The sequence below is a fragment of the Podarcis gaigeae genome (genome assembly GCF_964106915.1).
Source record: "Podarcis gaigeae genome assembly, chromosome: 11".
Taxonomy (NCBI): domain Eukaryota; kingdom Metazoa; phylum Chordata; class Lepidosauria; order Squamata; family Lacertidae; genus Podarcis; species Podarcis gaigeae.
The window spans coordinates 59,450,351-59,473,601 of record NC_139687.1 but is presented as its reverse complement, the minus strand read 5'-3'; the positions used below and the strand labels follow the sequence as shown (position 1 = coordinate 59,473,601).

The following is a 23,251-nucleotide window of genomic DNA, read 5'->3' as shown; positions in this document are numbered from 1 at the left end:
TTGCTGCAATGTTAGCATATCAGAACGTGCTGGTGTCCTCCTGGGTCACGGGCGAGATGTGTTTTATTTAGTTGTTCAGAAGCATTTATGTGTCACAACACACTTTAGAATCCTCTAAGTACAGAAGCTGGGACAAAAGTCAGAAATTCTTATGGAGAGCCATAGGCCCATTTTATGCACTTTCTGAGCTAATGCACCTATTCCTATGGTGGGCTGCTTATGAAGGCTGTACTCCTTGCCCCATTCCACCCCTGATGGCATGTGTGCTGATCACATGCACTTGTACAAATTTTCAGTCAGCTGCACTTGCTAGCTGCTGTAAGCAACTATTAACTCTTTAGGAGATGCATGAAATAGTTTTTAAAGCATGGGAGGAACCACCGCGTTAAGCTAAATGATCCAGGCAGCTAGTAACTTTTTCAAAAGGCTCGTGGGGCTTAAAGGCCACCTTGTAGGATCCATTGTAGGGCAGATCCCTCAGGTAAATTGTGTTGCTGAGATATATGTGTCAGGTTGTATTTGTGTTTGTGTGTGTTTGTGCATTTGTGTGGTTGTAGGTGGGAGCAAGTGTAATTTTGCTGGGGAAATAAATCCCATCAAATTTCATCCCTATCTCTACATTACCCTCAAGCACCTTACACACACACACACACACACACACACCCTCAGGAATTTTGTTCCTCAGTCCATTTCCTATACTTTCCACCCTTCCTTCAGCTATTTTGCTTCTGATTATTCTGCCTCTACACTTTCCTGTGTCCTGGAACCCCTTCCCCATCCCTTAACTTAAGGTTCCACTCCCATCCAAATTGAATGCTTTCCCTTCCCTCACAGAAGTTGGGCTGCAAATATTCTTACAACTTTGCCTCTTCCCCTGAGAAGTTGGAACGCCCATCAACATTCCATACCACCACACTAGCAATTTGGGCCAGATTCAGGGGTTTTCTGCCATAGCACCAACTCGTTATAAATTTGCTAATATAATATTTGATTGCCACATGCTATAGAGCAGGCCTGTCCAACCGGTTGATCACGATCAACCAGTCGAATGCCAGGCTGTCCTCCCTGGTCTCCACTGACTGCTTACCCTTCACAAAAAAAGCTCAACAACTCTGGTCAATCCAATGGATAGGTCACTGCCAGTTTATTTATAGTGGGAGTAGATCTCACTCTCTTGGAAGTATAGGACACCCCTCCTATAGAGAACCCCAGAATTGTTTGATTGGTGCATGGTTCTCTTCTCTTCCAGTTACTCCTTTGGTGCGTTTTACTTTCAGCCTTTGTTGTGGCTCCCCAAACAGTCCCCACCTCCAGATGGAGTACCTCATCCCTCTCCTACTTTATAAACCACAGCACGGGAGAGACGATCCTGCAGAATGGGAGGCCTAGAACAGCCGGTGTCCAGAGCAATGCTGCAGGCACAGACATCTACAGGTGTTAGCACAGTTAAAGCGAGTGGGATGAATTACAGCCATCCAGCTGAGATGTAATAAAGGTATGAATTATTGACTCAGCATCATCCCGAGACAGCTTTGGTCACAGCCTTGGTATGTTTTGGAGATGATAGAATGAGATTTGTGGGATGTAAAATTACAATCAAAGAGAGTTCAGGATGAAAGATAACCTCCAAGGTTATGAACCTTCATATGGGAAGCTACATTGCTTCCATTAAAGAAGAACTGCAAGCGGCGAGGTATCGATCCTTCGATTGCAGGAATCTGAGACGAGCATTGCAGCTCCAGTTTACTAGTTAATTTTGAGAAGTTCTCCCTTTTAGCGGGGGCTCTGTGTTGCCCCCTCCCCACACCCTGGAATAAGAGCTTGGTGTGAGGCCACAGACAGGATACCTTGAAAACTTGTTCATTAAGAACCACTTAAACAATAGTTTATACTTGCAGGCATAGCTAGCATGAGGAGGCAAGATGGGTAGATGGGGGAGCTCCCTCCATCTGATGAGCAAAACCTTCCTGGCCCAAGGCCTAGGAATTTCATTGGAGCATGTGCAGTGTGTCATACTTGGGATGAGTAAAGCAATCTGTTTGGACTGCTTTTTCAGCCACAAACAGGGATAAAAGGAACTTCCTTGCAGTTTAGAATGCAGCTCCAAGGTAGATCAGGTGCTTCTCCAGAATCTGCCGTGAATTTCTGGTGTGCAAACAGTGCATACCAAAAAAAAGAAGTCTTTTACATAGAAGATGCATGCAAAATGCACATTTTATTGACAAATGCAACTTGCAAAGTGTGCATTTTCCCACGAACGTGTATATTTCATGTAAAAAATGCAATCGGTGGAACAGAACAACACACCACAGGATCTGTGGTTGAGTGCAGGTAACACCAAAAATGGACTGAATTATCTAGTCTGCCCATCTCTGGTACATACACATCTCAGCACAGCTCAACAACAATGGTGTGGTTGCAAGTATGTTTGAGCCTTGGTGCTTGTCATTAGGTTCAGGAGGGGCATAGATGCACTGTCTCCTTCTCTTTACAAGCCCTGAACAACCTAGTACCTGTGTAAGGTAGATGAATTTAGGGAAGGGTGACACACGGCTGAATTTATCCTTTTCCTAAACTATTTTGCAAGATGCCGTTTTTATTTCCAGACAGCCAAGGCAATAAGATAAAAGACAGCCCTCTTTTCAGCTCCAAAACTCTCAAAGAGCACATCTGCACAGGAAAGTTATATCATTTTTATACCCATATGCCATCTCCGTCAGCAAATACAGAAGCAGATTCTATGTGGAGTCACAGATTGTGGGAAATGTTCCACGAGCCATGGAATTTTTCAAATGAAGGAAGGAAGGGAAGATTTTCTGAGAAAGAAATTACACAGGAAGCTTGCAAAAAGCAAGCAGTTTTAAATGAAGCTGGGATCCCAGGGGGTTAAAAATGGAAGGTAGGCGTTTCAAGGGGTGTGTGGGGAATGGTGAGCAGGATTAGAGCAAAGCAAGGAATTCTCTCTTCTGGTTGCTTTGGTGCTGAAAATGCCACACCCACTCTAGGGTGGGGGAAAGTTTACACACCCAAACGTCTTCAAGAAGTTGACTCAAGTGGTTTGCCCTGAGGAGGAACTGGAAGTTGCACAGGGTTGATCCAGCCAATACCGTTTGGGGACAGCATTAAATATGTTCATGAGTTTTCATTTTCATCTTACTACGAACCATCGTACTGATTGTCTGTGTTCTGCACCCCTCTCCCGTGTGTTTGTGTGCGTGTGTGTAGTGGTGGTGGGGAACAATGAGACCCGTGACCCACATGTGGGTTAATTAACAAAAGAACCAGCTGGAGACTTGGATTCAAAACAGGGGGCTCTGCACACCCTCCAGTGGGAGAGAGCCCCCAGCAAAGTTGAAAACAGTCACAGACTGTCTATACATATATGGAGGAAACCACAAAAAGAGCTGGGACAGGCCAAAGACCTGGATCAGGCCAAAGACAGTAGCCAACCAGTCACCTGTAGGAAGCCCACAAAAGGGTTTGAGTGCAAGAGCACTATCCCATCCTATGGTTTCCAGTAACTGGTATTCGGAAGCAATGCTCCCTCTAACCATGGAGGCAGGTTAGATGACACTACTAGGAAGGCTCAGGAAGATATGGCTGCAATACAGAGCCTGGCCAACATGCTTGCTTGCGTACCTCTCTGTACTGCCCCATTACCTAATTCAGTGTACCTCAGTCTAAGAACAGTCCTATTAATGAACGATTTGGGCAACACACTCTGCAAAACCGGAAGTAGGTGTTCCAGCTAGCAAACTTTGCCCTGGAAGACGAATGGAAGCCGACCAGTGGAAGGGCACCAGAGGCGGGAAGCCTCGTTGGGGAAAGCATGCCTCGGTTTAAGAACGTTTCTGGTGTAAGAATGGGCTTCCAGAACAAATTAAGTTCATAAGCGGAGGTACCTCTGTATTAGAAACAAAGTCAAGCCGAGGTATGAGGGCAGGGCTGCACTGAGTCACCAGAATGGCACTTTAGACATCACTTTTGGTGCACATGACCAAGCAATTGGCCATCACTACTTTAAACTGTAGCCTGAAAATTTAGTTCTTGACGGCAGGCTATGATTGTTCAGCAGCATCACTTAATCCTCTTCTCACAGTGGCCAACCAGATGTTCATACCCTTTCAGTGATGAAAATAGGGACATCCTATTCCATAAGCATAACAACAACAACAATTACAACATTTAAACTATTTATACCCCACCCATCCGCCTGGGTTGCTCCAGCCACTCTAGGCAGTTTCCAACATACAGTGAAACCTCAGGTTGCGGACGTAATCCATGACAGAGGCACATCCGCAACCCGCAGTGTTCACATCCTGAAGCGCTGCGTCTGTGCAGGCACCGGCACGATTTAGCGCTTCTGCACATGCGCGAGCAGTGAAACCCGGAAGTAACGCATTCCGGTACTTCCAGGTTTCCCGTGGTCCACCACCCAAAAACATGTAACCTGAAGCGGCCATAACATGAGGTATGACTGTATATAAAAAACATAATAAAATATTAAATATTTTAAAAAACCTTCCCTATACAGGGCTGCCTTCAGATGGCTTGGGGATTGGATAACTCTATATCCTCTGTCAGGGAACTGACATCGGAGCCAGAAGTGGAGGCAGGGCTCCCAAGCGATGCCGGAGAAGGGCCAAGCAGGGAGAGAGGGAACTCATCGGCTGGGGAAGGAAATCAGCGTAACACCAGGGATAAAGGGCGGATGGGGGAATCAGAGAGGGGGCTCCAGGACTCTTCGTTGGAGACCAGCGGGGAGAGCACAGGTCCTCCGCTACCCACACCCACCCTGCGCAGAAGACTTCCGCGCAGGGAAGGTAGGCGTAGACTTGGCGTCAAAGAACTTCTTTGCTGGAAGAAGTTCAAGAAACGCCCACTGACGGATTCTGCTAGTGACTGAACAGCCATGAAGTGAAGGGCTGTCCAGCCAGGAAAGGTTTAACCAGGCTGCCTATCCAGGAGTGGTGGCAACTTACGCACGAGCAACCCCATATAACCATTACATCCTCCAACATTTCTGTGATGATAATAGGGACTTCCTAAGGAAAAGCAGGATATTCCAGGGCCAAATCAGAAACCGGAAGGCTTCTGTAAATCTGGGACTCCCCCTGGAAAATAGGGACATTTGGATGTCCCAGCAGGAAGCCTCTTCAATGCCTTCTTGTAAAGGGCCTCAAAGGAAACATCTCTTGGTTACAGCACCATTGTGTCATCAGGAAAGTCTTTTAGTTTTACTACAAAATGACTGTTTTTATAGACAGTGTGTTCCATTGGCTGCAGTGTGTTTAAGTGTCACAAATGTTTCAGACTGGTAAAGGGGTCAGCCGTTCTACTGCGGGAAATAGCCCAGTAGGAAATTCTGTGAGGAGAACATCATAAAATGGCGTCTCTCTGCCGGAACTCAGATCTGAACAAAACCACAGCCGTCGCTTTTTCGGCACGATGGGGGTCAAATAATTTCATTCCTCCCCTGTGACTATCCTCATGCCGTAATGTAATATAATGAAAGAATAAGTCATAGATTTACATCAGCCAGTGTGATGTTTTTATATTCTTACATAATTTCAAATTACATATGAAAAATACTGTAACTCAAATTAATGCATTTTCAACATATGATCAATTACATTGTATTTCCTGGCCATTAAAATATATAGTTTTATAGCATCAATAACAAATGTAATAAAAATGTATTTCCTTCTTGGGCTTCATCTTCTTTTTTAGGAAAAAAAAGAGAGCAATAAATGAAAAATTATAATCTTCCAACTTCCTTTTTTTATAAAAAAATTATATATATACAGTGGTGTAATTGTTCTTATATTGCGTAATAAAAGAACAGACGGTATTGACAAAATTAATTCCTGAAAAAACGGTGGCTGTTCATCTTTTATCTTCCACTAAAGCACGGTGCTTGGTTGGAATTTGAAAAATGGACTAATAAAAAGAAATTACTATTTGTTACAAACATGCAGAAATCGATTAAAAAAACACCCTCCCTCCCTGTGCAATTTTGATATGAAAATGTTAAGGAAGGAAATGTAAATTGTCCTCTTTTTCTTTCAAGTGCTACCTTTGCACGTATTTTGACTTAAATAATAATAATAAAGAAGCTCATTGAAGCTTTTTACTTTACCGACCTGTGTATACCTGATAGGCATTGCTTTTCACAAGACTTCCTCTCGTCATTTCTCTTCACTCGGAGCACAAAAGCTTTCAACTTCAAAACTGTGTCTCTTCCCTGCTGCTACACAGGCCCGGAGAGAGGAGAGACTCACATAGTCGGGAAGGGGGTAAATTAGCCTGTAGAACTTCTTTTATGAGGTCTCCGAGACTTCTTGCTGACCTCTGACTGCATCAGGAAGTTGATGTTTGTGTGGATCAGAGACATCAATAATTCTGCAGTTCTTTTGTCCCGGCTCTTTGAAATCGTCTTCTGTCTGTTCCAGGAACTTGTCTGGGTCACCACGTCAATCTTGTAAGGACAATGGGGAAGTGCGCTTGAGATAGCAGGCAGCCTTGCTTTAAATTGTCTTCTGGAGATTTAAGGGAATGGTGGGGAGAAACATCACAAAATCAGATCACTTGGAAGGGACTCTGGAGGCCAACTTGTCCAATCTTCTGCTTCAATGGTTTTCAAACTTTCTGCTTCCCTGGAATCCTTTCCCACATCAACTTGTCTGCAGAAGAACCCCTGAACACCTGCAGGAAAGCATCTGCACATTGTAGGATGTTCTGTGACATGTTCTGTACATGGAGGGCGTTGGCCATACCTGATGCCCTAGAGGGCAACCCATAGAACATGTATCTTCTCCTGCATGTTGTAGAGGAAGATGTTTGTTGGTGGATAATTTCTCATGCAGCTGAGCTTACCCATCAAAGAAATCGCCAATATTGTGTAAATGTGTAAATAACACCTTTATGGGAGTAAGTCCTAATTTGAGAAGGAAGGTATGCCCCTTTCAAAAGGCAGTAGTAAGGTCTCCCTTGAAGAGAGTTTCCATATCCAGAGTTTTTCTTTTTTTAAAAAAGAAAAAGACTATTACTGTTGCATACAAAAAATATGTAGACAAAGTAATTTAAATAGAGGTTTTATAAATCCACCACCCAGTCTCTAATATTTCATTCTTGAACAAGTTAACTGAGAGGGCAGTGCCTGGCCAGATTCAGGTATGTCTAGAGAAAGCAGATTATCTAGATCCATTTCAATCTGGCTTTGGATCTGTTTTTGGCACTGTTTTTACCACTCCATTGTAACTACCCAGCCTCCCAAAATTTCAACACCTCTTGCGATGGTTTGATGCCTTTCCGTTTTAAAAGTACAGTGGTACCTTGGGTTACATACACTTCAGGTTACAGACTCCGCTAACCCAGAAATAGTGCTTCAGGTTAAGAACTTTGCTTCAGGATGAGAATAGAAATCGTGCTCTGGCGGCACGGTGGCAGCAGGAGGCCCCATTAGCTAAAGTAGTGCTTCAGGTTAAGAACAGTTTCAGGTTAAGAACGGACCTCTGGAACGAATTAAGTACTTAACCCGAGGTACCACTGTACAAATTCTACAGGTACCTTCCATATCTCCACAAAATCATTTCTCCTCCATATTCCCCATCTTACCTTGATGGCACACGTTAATTTTTCATTAATAGCTGTATCCCACTTCTCTTTATACCAAAACAGCCTTGACTGATGGCCTCTATTGGGAAAAAGACCCCTGTAGGGTCTTCTTGATCTTTAGCAATGGCTAGAGCAAAGGCTAGCAATGGGTACTAATCATGTTGATGATATGCTACTTCCAGTTTAAGAGCTGGTATGCTCTGTTTCTGGAAGTAGTACACAGAATAGAATAGAATTTATTATTTATACCCCACCCATCTGGCTGGGTTTCCCCAGCCACTCTGGGTAGCTTCCAACAAAGTATTAAAATAGAGTCATCTGTTAAATGTTAAAAGCTTCCCTAAACAGGGCTGCCTTCAGATGTCTTCTAAAAGTCTGGTAGTTGTTCTTCTCCTTGACATCTGATGGGAGGGCATTCCACAGGGCAGGTGCCACCACAGAGAAGGCCCTCTGCCTGGTTCCCTGTAACTTGGCTTCTCGCAGTGAGAGAACTGTCAGAAGGCCCTTGGCACTGGACCTCAGTGTCTGGGCAGAACGATGGGGGTGGAGACGCACCTTCAGGTATACTGAACTGAGGCCGTTTAGGGCTTTAAGGTCAGCACCAACACTTTGAATTATGCTCGGAAATGTACTGGGAGCCAATGTAGCTCTTTCAAGGCCGGTGTTATGTGGTCTCGGTGGCCACCCCCAGTCACCAGTCTAGCTGCTGCATTCTGTATTAGTTGTAGTTTCCAGGTCACCTTCAAAGGTAGCTCACGTAGTGCGCATTGCAGTAGTCCAAGCGGGAGATAACTAGAGCATGCACCACCCTGGTGAGACAGTCTGCGGGCAGATAGGGTCTCAGCCTGATTACCAGAGGAAAGAGCAGTGAGAATGGGAGTGAGGAGAGTGCAAATTCTCCAGTTACGTGAGGTTCAGTAACAGGAGATATGTGTTCTCTTAGACCAGATGTGCAGAAGAAGGTTGTCTAGGGTACTGAAAGGATCTAGATGGGGTGTGTAAGGAATTCTGTGTTCATTTTCTGCAAGGGCTCTAGACTGGCCAGTGGCGTAGCGTGGGGGGTGCAGGGGGGGGCCCGGCCGCACCGGGCGCAACATCTGGGGGTTAGTATTAGGGGGCACAAATCCACGGGTTAGGGGGCACAAATCCATGAGTTAGGGGGCTCAAATCCACGAGTTAGGGGGCGCAAATTACTTGCCTTGCCCCGGGTGCTGACAACCCACGCTACGCCACTGAGACTGGCTATCAGTAGAAGCAAATTGGATGGTTTGGTTACATCAGGAACTATGCAGGGAGGAAGACAGCTGCATTTTCTAGAGACCTTCCCCTTTGCATAACTGGCAATAGTCACTTCCTCTGAATGATCTGGTCCTGCTTCCCCAAGCCTCAGCTTACACCAAATAGATTTTCCTAGAGTTAAGGTCTGTGACATACTTAAAATGGCAGCGAGGTTGAACTCATCAGTAACAAAATTTATCTTGTTCAAGAATACTGCCAGCGAATTTCTCAGTGGGTTGTGTCTCCAGATATTTATGGTTTTTATAGGTCAACTGAGCCTTGGATTGTGCCATAAAGGATGGAGGAAAACAGGACTCATAAACCTGTACATAGCTTCCTCCTAGTCACCCTTCTCTGCCGGACAGTTGATCAATATATATTTTAGCATTGCAGCTACCAAGCAACATTCAAAAATAGTCCCATTGGGGATATATATCAGTTGGACTGGGTGGTGGTAGAAAGAAATGTTCATAGTTCCTCAAATGAAGAGAAAACAATAGGAGGGCCCCAACACCAGTCCACACCACGCAGATTCTTGGCTTGTCATCCAGACCTCACATGTCAATCATACGCCAGTAATCAGCTTTGTTTCCCCATGTCATTATCCTGCTAACAAGATGAATGCCGGAATGATTACAACAACAGCATTTTTTGGTACAACAACATTGCATCCCAGTCATTATGAAAGGAAGCCGAGGCAGTGTTATCATTATTGGATTGCCTTTGATTGTACTTTGGAGGCAACCCAGCATCAGTTTAATTAAAAACACAATGCAACTGTTCTGCTGATTTTGATGTACACATTCAAGGACCCTCCGAAAGAAGTGGGGAGAAAAACACAGGCACTAGAATTAACTCTACAATAAACCTCTTTGTAAATCTCAGTAATGGCAATGGATTTCAAGGTGAGGAAAGAACAAAGAAACCCAAAGCGTATTTGGGAACCCGAACCACCGAATCTCTTTTCAGATGAAGGAAACTTACCTTATTTCATTTCTTGCAACAGTTGCATGTCATTCCATAGCATGAAGTTCTTCAAGTGGGTTATAATATAGCTTAGGAGAGGAGAGGAAAGGAAAGGAGAGGAGAGGAGAGAGAGAGAGACTTATTTATGAAAGGTAAACTCAAAAATTGTAGTACAGTGGTACCTCTTAATTCATTCCAGAGGTCCGTTCTTAATCTGAAACCGTTCTTAACCTGAAGTACCATTTTAGCTAATGGGGCTACCCATGCCGCTGCGCCACCATCACACGATTTCTGTTCTCATCCTGAGGTGAAGTTCTGAACCCGAGGTACTAATTCTGGGTTAGTGGAGTCTGTAACCTGAAGTGTTTGTAACCCGAGGTGTTTGTAACCCAAGGTACCACTGTATTCCCCCAGTGTACTTCTGATGATTATACATAGGTTGTGTTAATCTATGATGTTCTATCTAGGCAAACATACATTATCAGAGGTCCACTCACCTTCTGGGGTGGGCGGTGTTGTGGCCAGGCACCTGGGCCCTCATGGTGACCCAACTAGGGGACAGGAAATTGATGCCCCCTCCACACCAGCCCCCTCCATGCCAGCCTTGGCCGCGTCACCCCTGTCTGGCCAATCCATACCAGTGGGGGCGTGGCCACAGGTTATCTAAACCGCAGCACGGCCGGGGCCTTCCCTCTCTCGTCTCCACGCTGGATCTCCCTACCCTCCCACCCTCTTTTTAAGCTTTGGTTTGACATGACCTTGCTGTGGACAACTGTTGGGGCCGGGTAGGAATTTTTCCACTTGGCGAATTGGCACCTGGCATTTGGTTTTCGCCTACCTTGTAGCAACTGTCACAACTTTGTAAGGTTAGACATTGGGTAAGCCTTTGTTTAAGGGAGGGGAGGTTGCTTTTAATGTTTGATGTTTTATTATATTTTTAATATTCTGTTGGTAGCTGCCCAGAATGGCTGGGGAAACCCAGCCAGATGGGCAGGGTATAAATTATTATTATTATTATTATTATTATTATTATTATTATTATTACCCCAACAGGGACCCCTCTGGGTGCTCCTATTTGATGTAATTATAGGGCTCCCCCTTCTGGTGGTTTACCCTTAGTTCGTCTCCCTGTAGATTGGCAGGAATCAAGATACAGCCTGGTTTCACCCAATGTCTAAACCAAACTGCTCACAACTGTAACCAATAAAGCTCTGACCTGTTTTAGCCCATAATCCAAATACTTGTATTGGTGTGTTTATTAATCATTGGGGAACTACAGGGCATGGGGCCTTGGCACGCAATTCAAGGACAGAAAAGTATTCCAGGAGAATGCAGAATAGGGTGTTGTTTAGAAAGGGGGGCTGGCCTTGGGAGAGTCCCTAGGGCCATACAGAGACACTTGGGGGGCACACCCTTCCCTCCCACTGGCTTGAGGTGCCCCACACCTTATTTAATGGAAAATCTCATGTTTCCTGGCACCACAGAATGTGAGCTATGGGTACAGCTAGAAGAGAGCATTAGGATGTAATTGTAAGTGTTTTTGCTGTTGTGTCAGTTGTTCTTCATACACATTGAACTCCAAATAAGGGCCAGCCCACAACATTGTGGTGGACTACAAAATCATGCCCTCCTGTCTGCCAGGAAGATTCAGTGGGGGGAATAAAGATTTGCATTGGGATCAGTCACCTTGCCTCATGATTGGACGGGCCCTGCTCCAAACTCAGTGAGTCGAGACCTTTGGTGGCAGTGGAAAAGGAGTCATGACATCGTCCTCAAAACACCAGCATTGCTACATGTTACCTAAATGGGAATAGGAATGGGCAGGATACAGTCAGGTTGGGGCTGTGTGAATGACCCAACACTCTTATGACTGGTCTCACATAGATATTTGTTGGTCTTTATGCAGCACATCTATAGGATGTGCACATGAAATAATGGTACCAAATAATGATACCAAAACTTTTGATACCCAAAGAACTTAAACAAAAAAATCTTAAAGAACCTTCTCTAATCTTTCTGCCTGCCTACACATTTAGCAGCCGCCACACACACCCTAATTTTATTTCGGGCACACTAGAGGCTTCTGGGCCGAGCAGCGGTGGGTGCATGTGGAGGGGTATAGGAACTATAAACCTACATGAGAGTACAATCAGATTGTACTCACAGCTGAACTGCTGGACAAATTGCTGCTCATGAAATTTGCCATGGGTCAGGAGACTGAGTAATTTCATTTTAATCAGTCTTATTTGAAATGAAGAGTAGATGCTGCCGCCGCAGAAGTTCAGAAGGGAGGTGAGTGAAGGGAAGACATCAATATAAGGAGAGGAGGGGAGAGGTGCCATGAGCTGCCATCTATACTCTTTGGAGCAGTGCTCAACCTGAGACATGAAAAAGGTAAAGGTGAAGGACCCCTGACAGTTAAGTCCAGTCGCGAACGACTCTGGTGTTTCGGCACTCATCTCGCTTTACTGGCTGAGGGAGCAGGTGTTTGTCCGCAGACAGTTTTTCCGGGTCATGTGGCCAGCATGACTAAACTGCTTCTGGCAAGACCAGAGCAGTGCATGGAAATGCCGTTTACCTTCCTGCCGGAGTGGTACCTATTTATCTACTTGCACTTTGATGTGCTTTCAAATTGCTAGGTTGGCAGGAGCTGGGACCAAACAACAGGAGCTCACCCCGTTGTGGGGATTCGAACTGCCGACCTTCCAACTGGCAAGCCCAAAGCTCAGTGGTTTACACCACAGTGCCACCTGTGTCCCTTCAACCTGAGATATACTGGGGTTCAAATGCAGTGCAGGAGAATAAGGGCTGGGCAGTATGTTCAAAGTGTACAAAGTTTCTGGCCCATGGCAATTTATCAGCCATGTTTCATTTTATTTACTTACTTTGAAAATGTATAGTCTGCCACACCCCAGGAAATGACTTTGACTGGTCGTATAAAGCTTGTTAGGGTAGCCAGTGGGTATGTTAAGGACTTCCCCTGCATGCAGACAGACTTCAGAGGGCTGAACAGGCGAGACCAAAACTGTGTCCAATGGTTTAAAAAGCAGTTACTACGCATACTGCACTGGGACGCGGGTGGAGCTGTGAGTTAAACCACTGAGCCTAGGGCTTGCTGATCAGAAGGTCGGAGGTTTGAATCCCCGCAATGGGGTGAGCGCCTGTGGCTCTGTCCCTGCTCCTGCTAACCTAGCAGTTCGAAAGCACATCAAAGTGCAAGTAGATAAATAGGTACCACTCCGGCGGGAAAGTAAACGGTGTTTCCGTGCACTGCTCTGGTTTGCCAGAAGCGGCTTAGTCATGCTGGCCACATGAGCCGGAAGCTGTAAGTTGGTTCCCTCGGCCAATAAAGTGAGATGAGCTCCACAACTCCAGAGTCGTCCGCGACTGGACCTAATGGTCAGGGGTCCCTTTACCCTTTACCTTTACACATATGGCAGAGGGAAATGAGAGGCAGATAGGGCTCGTCAACCTGGGAAAATAGCCCATCTAGGAGAAGGAAAACTTTGATTCTAAACTTCCACTGCCTTTCTCCACATTTGTGGAGATGGACACCAACAAAACAGATGGACACCAACAAAAATTTGAATTTCAGACTTGTTCATGTCCCAAACCCAAGTCCATTGCTTCAAGTCTTAGTGTCTATATCTACTCGTAAGAGGTCCCTCCTACCCATTTTTTCCTCCCTTTGGGCTTTCAGAATATTACATTTGTGCACAAAATTGCCTGTAATTTCTGGTTTATGTTCCTTAGGCAGGATTTAAATCTATCACAATTGTACAGCTGCACAAACAGTGAGAAGGAAACCGATAATAACCCTCTTAGAATCTTTTAACCAGTAACCAGAGTTACTAATGTAAATTACATTAGAATTTTCTCCAAATCACTTGTATTCATAATCAGAACTCTGCATGCCAATTAGGTTATAGCTGTAGGGGAGAAACGATTTGAACACATGAGGAACTGCTGTGCACACACACAAATACCGGAGAATTGCTTTTGGAAAGTTGTACTTTATATCTCAGGGAAACTTTCAGAGATGGGCAAAAATTATACTCAGGTTGGTGAGGCTTCAGGTAATCAACAAATCCGTCCATTGTGCTTTTCTGTTCCAATGTATTAACCTATTCTTGGGCTTAAAAGGAAAAGCTACAGCTGAACAGAACCACTATCTGCATTATAGTTGCTGGAGAATATGTCATGCATAATTTTTCTCAATGCCATGCATAATTTTATATATTTCTATCATATTTGTTGGTTTGTTCCTCATAAATTACTAGTGAGTCCAGTAAATCTGCAGACTAATTAAATCATAATGCAGAGCAAACATCTTGATGCCATCACACCTAGATCCCCTCTTTTTTTCTTTTTTCTTTACTAATCCCTGTGTATGTCATAGCTGTCAACTTACAAATTTGAAAATAAGGGAGCAGCAGCCTCGAAAATAAGGGATCAGCAGCCAAAATAAGGGACCAACAATTACTTTGATAAAATACATATTTTGTTGTGTGCAAATGGCTTTAGATACCTATTAGGTCCATAAATTACCATATAGCATATATTCAACACAAAAAAACAGCAACAATTTGTTCTTGACAAAGGACAGCTGGACATAGAAAGGGCCCCATTACCTTCAGTAGCTTATTTAAGGGACAACATCAATAAGGGACAGCAGCGGGACACGGTGCTGGGATAAGGGACTGTCCCGCCAAATAAGGGACACTTGACAGCTATGGTGTATGTGCAACAAAATACCCTAGGTGCCTGTGCAGATTGAAAACATGCAGACTGGGGGCAAGAGAACCATAGCAAACTGCCCATGTGTCAATCCTGAAATTAATTTTAGAAATTATCCCAGTCAAATTGGAAGGGAGGCAGAGGAAAACCTACCGAACCATGGTGGAACCCAACAGGGGAAATGGCCGCATCCTTACCCCCACATTGCTAAATTGGACTTCAGTTCCATTGTTCAAAAAAGAGCTATTTCAAGCAGCTTCATGTCAGTCAGCACGTTCATCCACATGTTCATCGTCATTCCTCTTTCCAGCTACATTTCCTCTTGGTAAATTATAAGATATACTAACCTGTTTGAATCATAACTCAGGTGGTTGGTGAACCATGGTGGGGAAGTTGCTTCTCAAAGATGATCCACTTACTCATTTGGCTCGGCTTCCATGTGACTGCTAAATTTGAATTGACTGCTCTGCGTTGTGGCTGATAGTCTGGAGAAGTGATTGAAGAGGAGAAGTCCTCTCCACCTCTCTCTCCATTTATGGTAGATGTGGCGTGCAAGGGTTGCTTTGCTGAATGTATTAAGCTAATGCTGTGTGATGTAAAGTCACCTGCCACAACACTTTAGGAATTAACAAAAAGGGGGGGAATTCTCCCACATCTACATTCCTGATTTTATTTCCCTAGCCTTTTTACAGACTAAGTATTACATTGCTGGAATCCTAGAACAGTTAGGGATTTTGTCCACAAAGTGGCACTTGAGAATGAAAGTGGAGCAAAATATACATGAGCAATGGTAGTGGTTGCATCCACTGTGCTGAGCAGGACTGTATATGCCCCGTAGATTCAGTTTTTGTTAAAAGAAAGAGGAAAAAAGGAAATGCCCTCAGGAAAAATCATCAGCATTTGAGGGCACATTTATCCCGATACAAACATTTTTGCAAACCTGTTTTCTCATTTTTTTAATTTTTTTTTATGTGCTTGTGGCGATCAAACAGGGTCCCTGGACGATCTATTGATCCCTGTACCACCACTGTGCTCACTTCCCTGCTGCCACCAACCAGCTACTCTCTGGTAAAACACTGAGTCCAGTCAGTTGTTAAAAGTGAACCAAAAAAACCACAAGTTTATTTTACAAACATTAACAAGTTTATGGTTTCTCAGATAATATTCCTGTCAGTACCTTAACTTTAGTTTCTTTACCGGCCTATACCTTCCTAATACCTTCTGACTGATTATCTCAACTGTTTGACTGACTCGTCTTAACAAATTCTTTCATTCTCTCCCACCAGACTAGCCCAACCCACAGACTCTTCTTATCTCTCCCTTCTAACTCCAGACTGTCTTCTCAACAACTCTAACTCTCCAAAAAACCTCTGTGCTTAAACCTTATACAGTGGTACCTCAGGTTAAGCACTTAATTCGCTCCGGAGCTCCGTTTTTAACCTGAAACTGTTCTTAACCTGAAGCACCACTTTAGCTAATGGGGCCTCTTGCTGCTGCCGCACCGCCAGAGCCCAATTTCTGTTCTCATCCTGAAGCAAAGTTCTTAACCTGAAGCACTATTTCTGGGCTAGTGGAGTCTGTAACCTGAAGCATATGTAACCTGAAGCATATATAACCTGAGGTACCACTGTACACAGTTAACTCTGCCCCCTGGGTTCCCATTGGTTAGTCATTTTACAATTAGTTAACCCTTTCCCTATGAACCCAGTATGATGTCACACACATAGGAGGGCAAACGCCACAGTGCTGTTTTCACTAATATATTCATTTTTATGCCTACTTGGCCCTACTGATTTCGTGCAAAATTTCTAAGGATGGCTTTGTTTAAATTTGTGTATTGTTTCTGAAAGTGTGAATTAATAGGTTCACCTTTGGAAGTGGAATCAAATGTCTTCCTCATTCCTAGAAGGACCCAAACTATTCGTAATGGAGAAGAGTAGGTTTCACCCATCTCTAGACTTTTTAAATATATAATCTGTGTTTCAAGATTAGAGTAGCCCCTCTCTAGAAAACCCAAGCAAGCAGCTGTAAACTGTTATTTGCTGTGGGATCAAGGATGGAAACCATAAGCCTTTCTTCGGGACTCACAATAATTACCCAATGTCAGCCTCTTACTTTGATTTTAGAAGCAACCGAGGCGCCCACTCTTTCTGCCATGCTGAGCTTTTTGAGGCAGTGAGCAATCCAGTTGATGGGGTTATAAATGAGACAGAAGATATTACTGCACAGCAGTCAAGTGTTGAACGCTGATGGACTTTTCTCCGTCATTCTCGCAGGGGACACAACAATAGATGCTTAAGAGGTTTCGAGCTGGAATACAAAAAGGCACTCACCCGAAAAAGAGTCCCAAATCAAGCAATTTTGGCAGGACAGTCAACCAGATCTTCTCACCCAAAGAAGGGCAACGATGTTATCTAGGGATTTTTTGTTAAAAAAACCCAAAACTTTATATTAAATAAATAGATGAACAAACATAGAAACTAAAAAGGGGGGAGGGGAAGGAAAAAGAGAGACTTCAATAAGAGATCATTTTATACTCAGAAAGGGTGATGCCACGCTGGATTTTTATAAGACTCGCTGACCCAGAAAAGTATTGTCATCAAGTTTTAACTGGACCTCATGGAAGCCATCCAGGCATAGTTATCGCAAACACCTTATCTATATTGGCAGCCAATACGAGCTCTATATTACAATCCAAGAAAGTACTGAGGCATCCATTCCTGAAAACGAACCCTTTTCCACAGTCAATGCCTTGGTCTATAATATAGACTCTCTATCTATCAATTGCTTTTCCACCCCCCTCCCCCCAAAAGCAAAAGATCCCTAGAAATGTCCATCACAGCCTAAAATGTTGCTAGATTTTTTGGGGGGTAGGTTTAAAGAAACAAGCCCAGAGTTCAAAATAGCACTTCTGATATTCTCAGGATATATGCCGATATATTAATACCTGGTTCCTTTGTTTAAGCAGTAATGCAAAGACCTCCAAGAAGGTAAAAAAAGGAAAAGGGAAGAAATGTTGCTGGAACAAAAGATCTGGAGCAGGGATAGTATGGAAGAGGCCCGGTGTGGTAGTATGGGTTGATTAAAGCAGTTGTAACCTCTGTCCCAACTCCTGATATCTACACATTCATGTGGAAGTCTGAACAGAACCTGGAAATATACAAAATTGCTTGTGCCTAGGCTCTTCTAAATTCCTGACTGCTCTGTTCTATCAGATTAAAATGTAAGGGTTAGGAGTGGGAAGCAGGGTGTATGATTTTGATTGCCCCCTCCACATATCCACACTGAACATGTGAGAAATGGGTGAAAATGGGTGTTCTGTGGGAAACAGGTGCTCCGTGAGGCAAGAAGAGTCTGCTCATGGTTTGTTATGAAGGGTGGTTTAGAAAAGAAGAAGAAGAAGAAGAAGAAGAAGAAGAAGAAGACATCCCATCAGATGTCAAGGAAATAAACAGTTATCTGACTTTCAGAAGACATCTGAAGGCAGCCCTGTTGATGTTTTATTCTGTTGGGAGCCGCCCAGAGTGTCTGGGGAAACCCAGCTGGATGGGTGGGGTATTAATAATAATAATAATAATAATAATAATAATAATAATAATAATATGAATTTGAGTCTTCACCAGCTCCAAAGCTGCACTCTTAAAGAGGCCTGTAGCTTCCAGGCAAGGATATATGCAGCAAAGAGATTTAGAGGCAGTATATTGGTAAGGCCATGTTCACCCCATACATTTCAGGCAGAAGCACAGCGCTTTACACAGCCATATATGATTCAGTGAGAGAGATGAGAAGAAAGGCTTAGTCCATCAGCTCTGCTGAAACATCAGCTCCATAAGGTGCCTCATGCCCCTGACCTGTTTTTATGCCAGATGGACATTATAATAGCTATTGTTCTAGGACTGGTAACAGATTTTGCTTTCCCCTCTCTTCCGTCCTGGTCCCACCCCTTTCAAACACACATTTAGAAATGTGATTTAAAATGTGTTTTTTATGAGCCTTTTGTTACATCTCATAGAATCAGAGAATTGTAGAACTGGAATGGACCTCATGGGTTATCTAGTCCAACCTCCTGCAATGCAGGAATCTCCACTAGATCATATCTGACAGGTCTCACTCTGATGCCAAATGCAAATACACTCTATACATTGACAGAGACCCAGGGAAAGGGGAGGGAAAAATAAGAAGAGGGGGAAGAAAGAGAAATCCTACGCCCTTGTACACCTGAATTTTGCATAGAATTTTGCACATCCTGGAACACTGGTCCCAATCTTTTATGCATCAGCGTGCTTCATGTTTTCTTTATAAACTGCGGAGAATTGTCATGCTGAGCTAGGTGCTTTTTAAAACCAAGAAATTTAAGACAATGGACCCTAAACCTGATTGTGGTTTTGCTTTCTGATTGGGTCGTGTCTCAAATTAATTTCCTCAGCCTGGAGTTTCAAGCAGGAGGGCATAATAATGCAACAACAACTAGCATTTATATAGCTAGTTTTGCATAAGTTATCAAAGGAGCTCACATGACAGCTCTGTAAAACAGGTTGGTATAATTACCTCCATATTTATATACAACTTATTTCATTATATTTATTCTTTGATTAGTGAACCCAAGGTGCCTCCATACAGAAACTGCCCAGAGCTGCTGAGCAGCATGAAGCCTTTGAGCTAATAGAGATATGACAGGGGTGTGTGTGTGGAGATTTTGTTCAGTCCCAATTTCAGCACAGGAATGAGACCCTGTCAGCATGTAACTTCTGTGCTCAAAGATCTGTGCTGCTCTGTGATCTGTTACTGGACCAAGTTCCAGGTGCTACTATTCGTATATAAAGCCCTTCACAGATTGGGGTCAGTTTACTTGGGGGATCCCCTTACCCCATATGGGCCTGCTCAACTGCTTTCATCTGACAGCTCGTGCTATTACAAGTAATACTCATCATACTCATTATCTGAGCACAATTCAAAGTGTTGGTGCTGACCTTCAAATGGCCTAAATGGCCTCGCTCCGAGGGCCTTCTGGTGGTTCTCTCACTGTGAGAAGTGAGGTTACAAGGAATCAGGCAGAGGGCCTTCTCAGTGGTGGCGCCCGCTCTGTGGAACGCCCTCCCATCAGATGTCAAGGAAATAAACAACTGCCTGACTTTTAGAAGACATCTGAAGGCAGCCCTGTTTAGGGAAGTTTTTAATGTTTGATCTTTTATTGTGTTTTTAATATTCTGCTGGGAGCCACCCAGAGTGGCTGGGGAAACCCAGCCAGATGGGTGGGGTATAACTAATATCTTCTTCTTCTTCTTCTTCTTCTTCTTCTTCTTCTTCTTCTTCTTCTTCTTCTTCTCTTGTAATAAATTGGTGTTTTAATGTGACAGTAGTACCTACACCTTGGAACTTCTTGCCTGTGGACACCGGGCAGGTGGTCATCTAGGTTGGTTGCTTAGTTCCATAGCTTGACTATGCACTCTGTGAAGGACTTTTTAAAAATTCTTGAATCATATAATCATGGAAGGGACCCTGAGGATCATCTAGTCCAGCTTTCCGCAACACAGGAATCTCAGCTAAAGCATCCACGACAGATGTCCATCCAACCTCTGCTTAAAAACCTCCAAGGAACAGAAGTCAACCACCTCCCATGGGAGAACGTTCCACTGTCAAACAGCTCTTACTGTCAGAAAGGTCTTCCTGATGTTTATATGGAATCTCCTTTCTTGTAACTTGAAGCCATTGGTTTGAGTCCAACCCTCCAGAGCAGGAGAAAACACGTGCACCTGACTCATAATGACTAATTGACTACACTTTTCATAAATTGGGCTAATCTTCTTTTAAAGCCAACTGTCGAAGATGTCTACATTCTGAATCCGTCAGAATCACAATGGAAAAAACTCCAGTTGGTTTCAGTTGGCATTCGCTACATGAACAGTCAATGGGAAGGCATAGCCAGTGACTTTTGCTAGCCAGATCCAAAATGCTGGAGGAAACAAAAGCTTCCATACAAAGAGATTTCTTCTGCATATTTGCTTGCTGACAATGTGATCAAAATTCTCAAGACCTTCCAGAACCAGACTGCTTTCCCCTCCCCTTCTCCCCAGTGGTCTGAAGTTTTATTTTGTTTTAATGATATCGAACAAGACCTCGGATCATATCAGGTCCTTGGGACATTTACAACCATCTATTCCGCACTTCATACTTGGGAGTCTCCCCGGAGGAGGGATTTGAAAGGCAAATGAGTTCCAGCCGCAGCTGGTGGCATGGCACGGCGGCTCAGTTTCCTTGCAAATTCAGTCCACTTCTGTATTCTCTTTCCTCCCCCCTCTCCCCACTTTCCTTTCCTACTTCATACTGTGATAGATATATTTTCATTTTCTAACACATGGCTATTGTCTGACTCAGTGGTAAATACAAACCATGCTATCATTTTTCTGGCTGCAGGGAAAAAAAGAAATGATTCCCTGGCTATAGTTATGCTAAGTGAGTCAACAGTAAGGGAATCTTCGTTTGTTTATTAATTTTTTAAGCCGCCCATCACCAACTGGTCCCAGGGAGGAAATGCAACAATAAAACAAGTCAGATGGATGTGAAATTAACAAGATCTTTCACCTCCCATGCAAACAGTGTTCAAGATTTTGAGTAGGGAAAATTCATCATATCCGATATGCAGATGTTTAGTGTGGGGGAGGTAGGATTATTGGATTGTTTTTGTTTTTAATCATTATGTATTTTGTGCTTTTATATTGTGCTTTTAAGTTGTGAACCGTCCTGAGATCTGCAGGTATAGGGCGGCATACAAATTTAATAAATAATGAAATAAAAATAAAAATAATTGTTGTAAGTGCTTTTTTCAGGGAGTACTCAAAGGGTACGCAGTACCAGCACTTCCTTTTTGTTGTTAAAAAGTGTAGCACTTACTGTAACAAGTTCATGGTGAGTACCGGCACCTATTTTTCTAGGGAAAAAGCACTGGTTGTTGTAATAGCTAAAAGTCAACAAAATCTACAAGAAAAGCTGGAAAGCTGGATGGAAAAAAGAGGATTAAGAAATCATGCTACCAGTTATGCAAAGTGATAATCTACACCAGCAATTCCCAGCCTAGTGCCCCTCCTGTGCCCAAACTCCAGCTTCCATCATCATTGTTCATTGACCATGGTATGAGGGAATGAGTGGGGGAAAAGATCTTGAGGACTTTAGGTTGGAGAAGGCTTGTCTACATGAAACACAGGAAACTATGGGTAGAGTCCCACTCACCTCACAGAGTGTTTGTTGTGGGGGAGGAAGGGAAAGGAGAATGTTAGCCGCTTTGAGACTCCTTAAAGGAAGTGAAAGGCAGGATATCAAATCCAAACTCCTCCTCCTCCTCCTCCTCTTCTTCTTCTTCAATTACAAAGCAGCATGTAGGGCCATTACTATCATCAGGCAGAGGGAGGCAGCTGCCAAGGTAGATTATTTTGGATGTCATGAAATGGTGGCAAATTCTGGATTATTTCATTTATTATTGTGGTTTTATTGTCAGGAACAGAGGTGTTTCTGGGATTTTCTACCTCTGGTGCCAAGAGGTTAGCCTTGATGTCCATGCACCTTGAGTTGCATCCACAGCAAAGGCTCCTTCGCCAGCCCTCCCTTTGAGATCTGGGTTTCTATATCATGTGGAGAGCCTACAGCTTTAGAGAATATAAGAATAGCCTCCTGGATCAGGCCAATGGTCCATCTGGTCCAGAATCCTGTTCCCATCATGGCCAACTATACTCACCTGTGGTTCCCAGCAACTGGCATTCAGAAGCATATTGCCTCCAACAGTGTATGTATATTATAACCATCCTGGCCTAGTAGCCATTGATAGCCTAATTCTCCATGAATTTGCCTAATTCTCTTTTAAAGCCATCCATGTTGGTGGCCATCACTGCCTCCTCCGGAAACAAGTTCCATAGTTAAACTGTGTGCTCCTTGAAGAAATACTTTCTTTTCTCTGCCCTGAATCTTTCAACATTCAGTTTCATTGGATGGCCATGAGTGTTAGAGTTATGAAAGGAGAAGGCTTCCCACTTCAGATATTCCCCATCCAACGTGTGGGAAATGGTGAGGGGATATGATGAGGATGTCACAGAAGGGTCCCATTCACTGTCTCTCTGTTAAAACACACAAACACCTGAATAGAATGGATGGCTAGCTCCTCCCTTACAACATCTCCACCTTTCCGGACCCCCCCTTTTTTTTAATTCAGAGCCTCATTTCTCTCTTCCATTGTACAACTCCCTTTCTTAGCACACATATTTTGTTTGAGAACCCCCATCCGTTAGGATCCATTTGATAGGGAGGCCACACACAATAACATCTCGACTTGGCAGATAGCAAGTAATCCATTTTAACTGAGGAATAAACTTTTGGTTATCATCCTTTTGCAATATGATTCATTCTTTTTCACGACTCTGCACTCGCCCACAAATGCGCTTCCGTCCCCACTCCCACACCCAAGTGCTGTGTTCCTACAAAAACTTTGACCTTGCACTGAAAGATAATAACAGAGAAAATCTATGGTATCTTTGTGATTAATAGCGGCTCCGGTGAGTCATCTTAGACTTATGGAATATCGCAAAATATGCTTGAATACACCAAGCACCTCCAAGCCGTGTTCACCTGCTTGCTAAATAATTCATCAGCTTAATGATAATGACAT

At 43.7% G+C, this 23,251-nt stretch overlaps 1 long non-coding RNA gene across 1 annotated transcript in view; it reads right to left on the bottom strand.

Moving 5' to 3' along the window:
- Positions 1–16,338, bottom strand: part of LOC310827230 — an 899,671-nt gene extending 883,333 nt beyond the window's left edge. Inside the window, exons 1-2 of the long non-coding RNA XR_014556237.1 lie at positions 16,227–16,338; positions 15,817–15,980 (exon numbers count right to left, since the gene is read on the bottom strand). This is a non-coding gene — a long non-coding RNA (uncharacterized lncRNA). The remainder of the gene's footprint in view (positions 1–15,816; positions 15,981–16,226) is intronic.
- Positions 16,339–23,251: the final 6,913 nt, after the last annotated feature.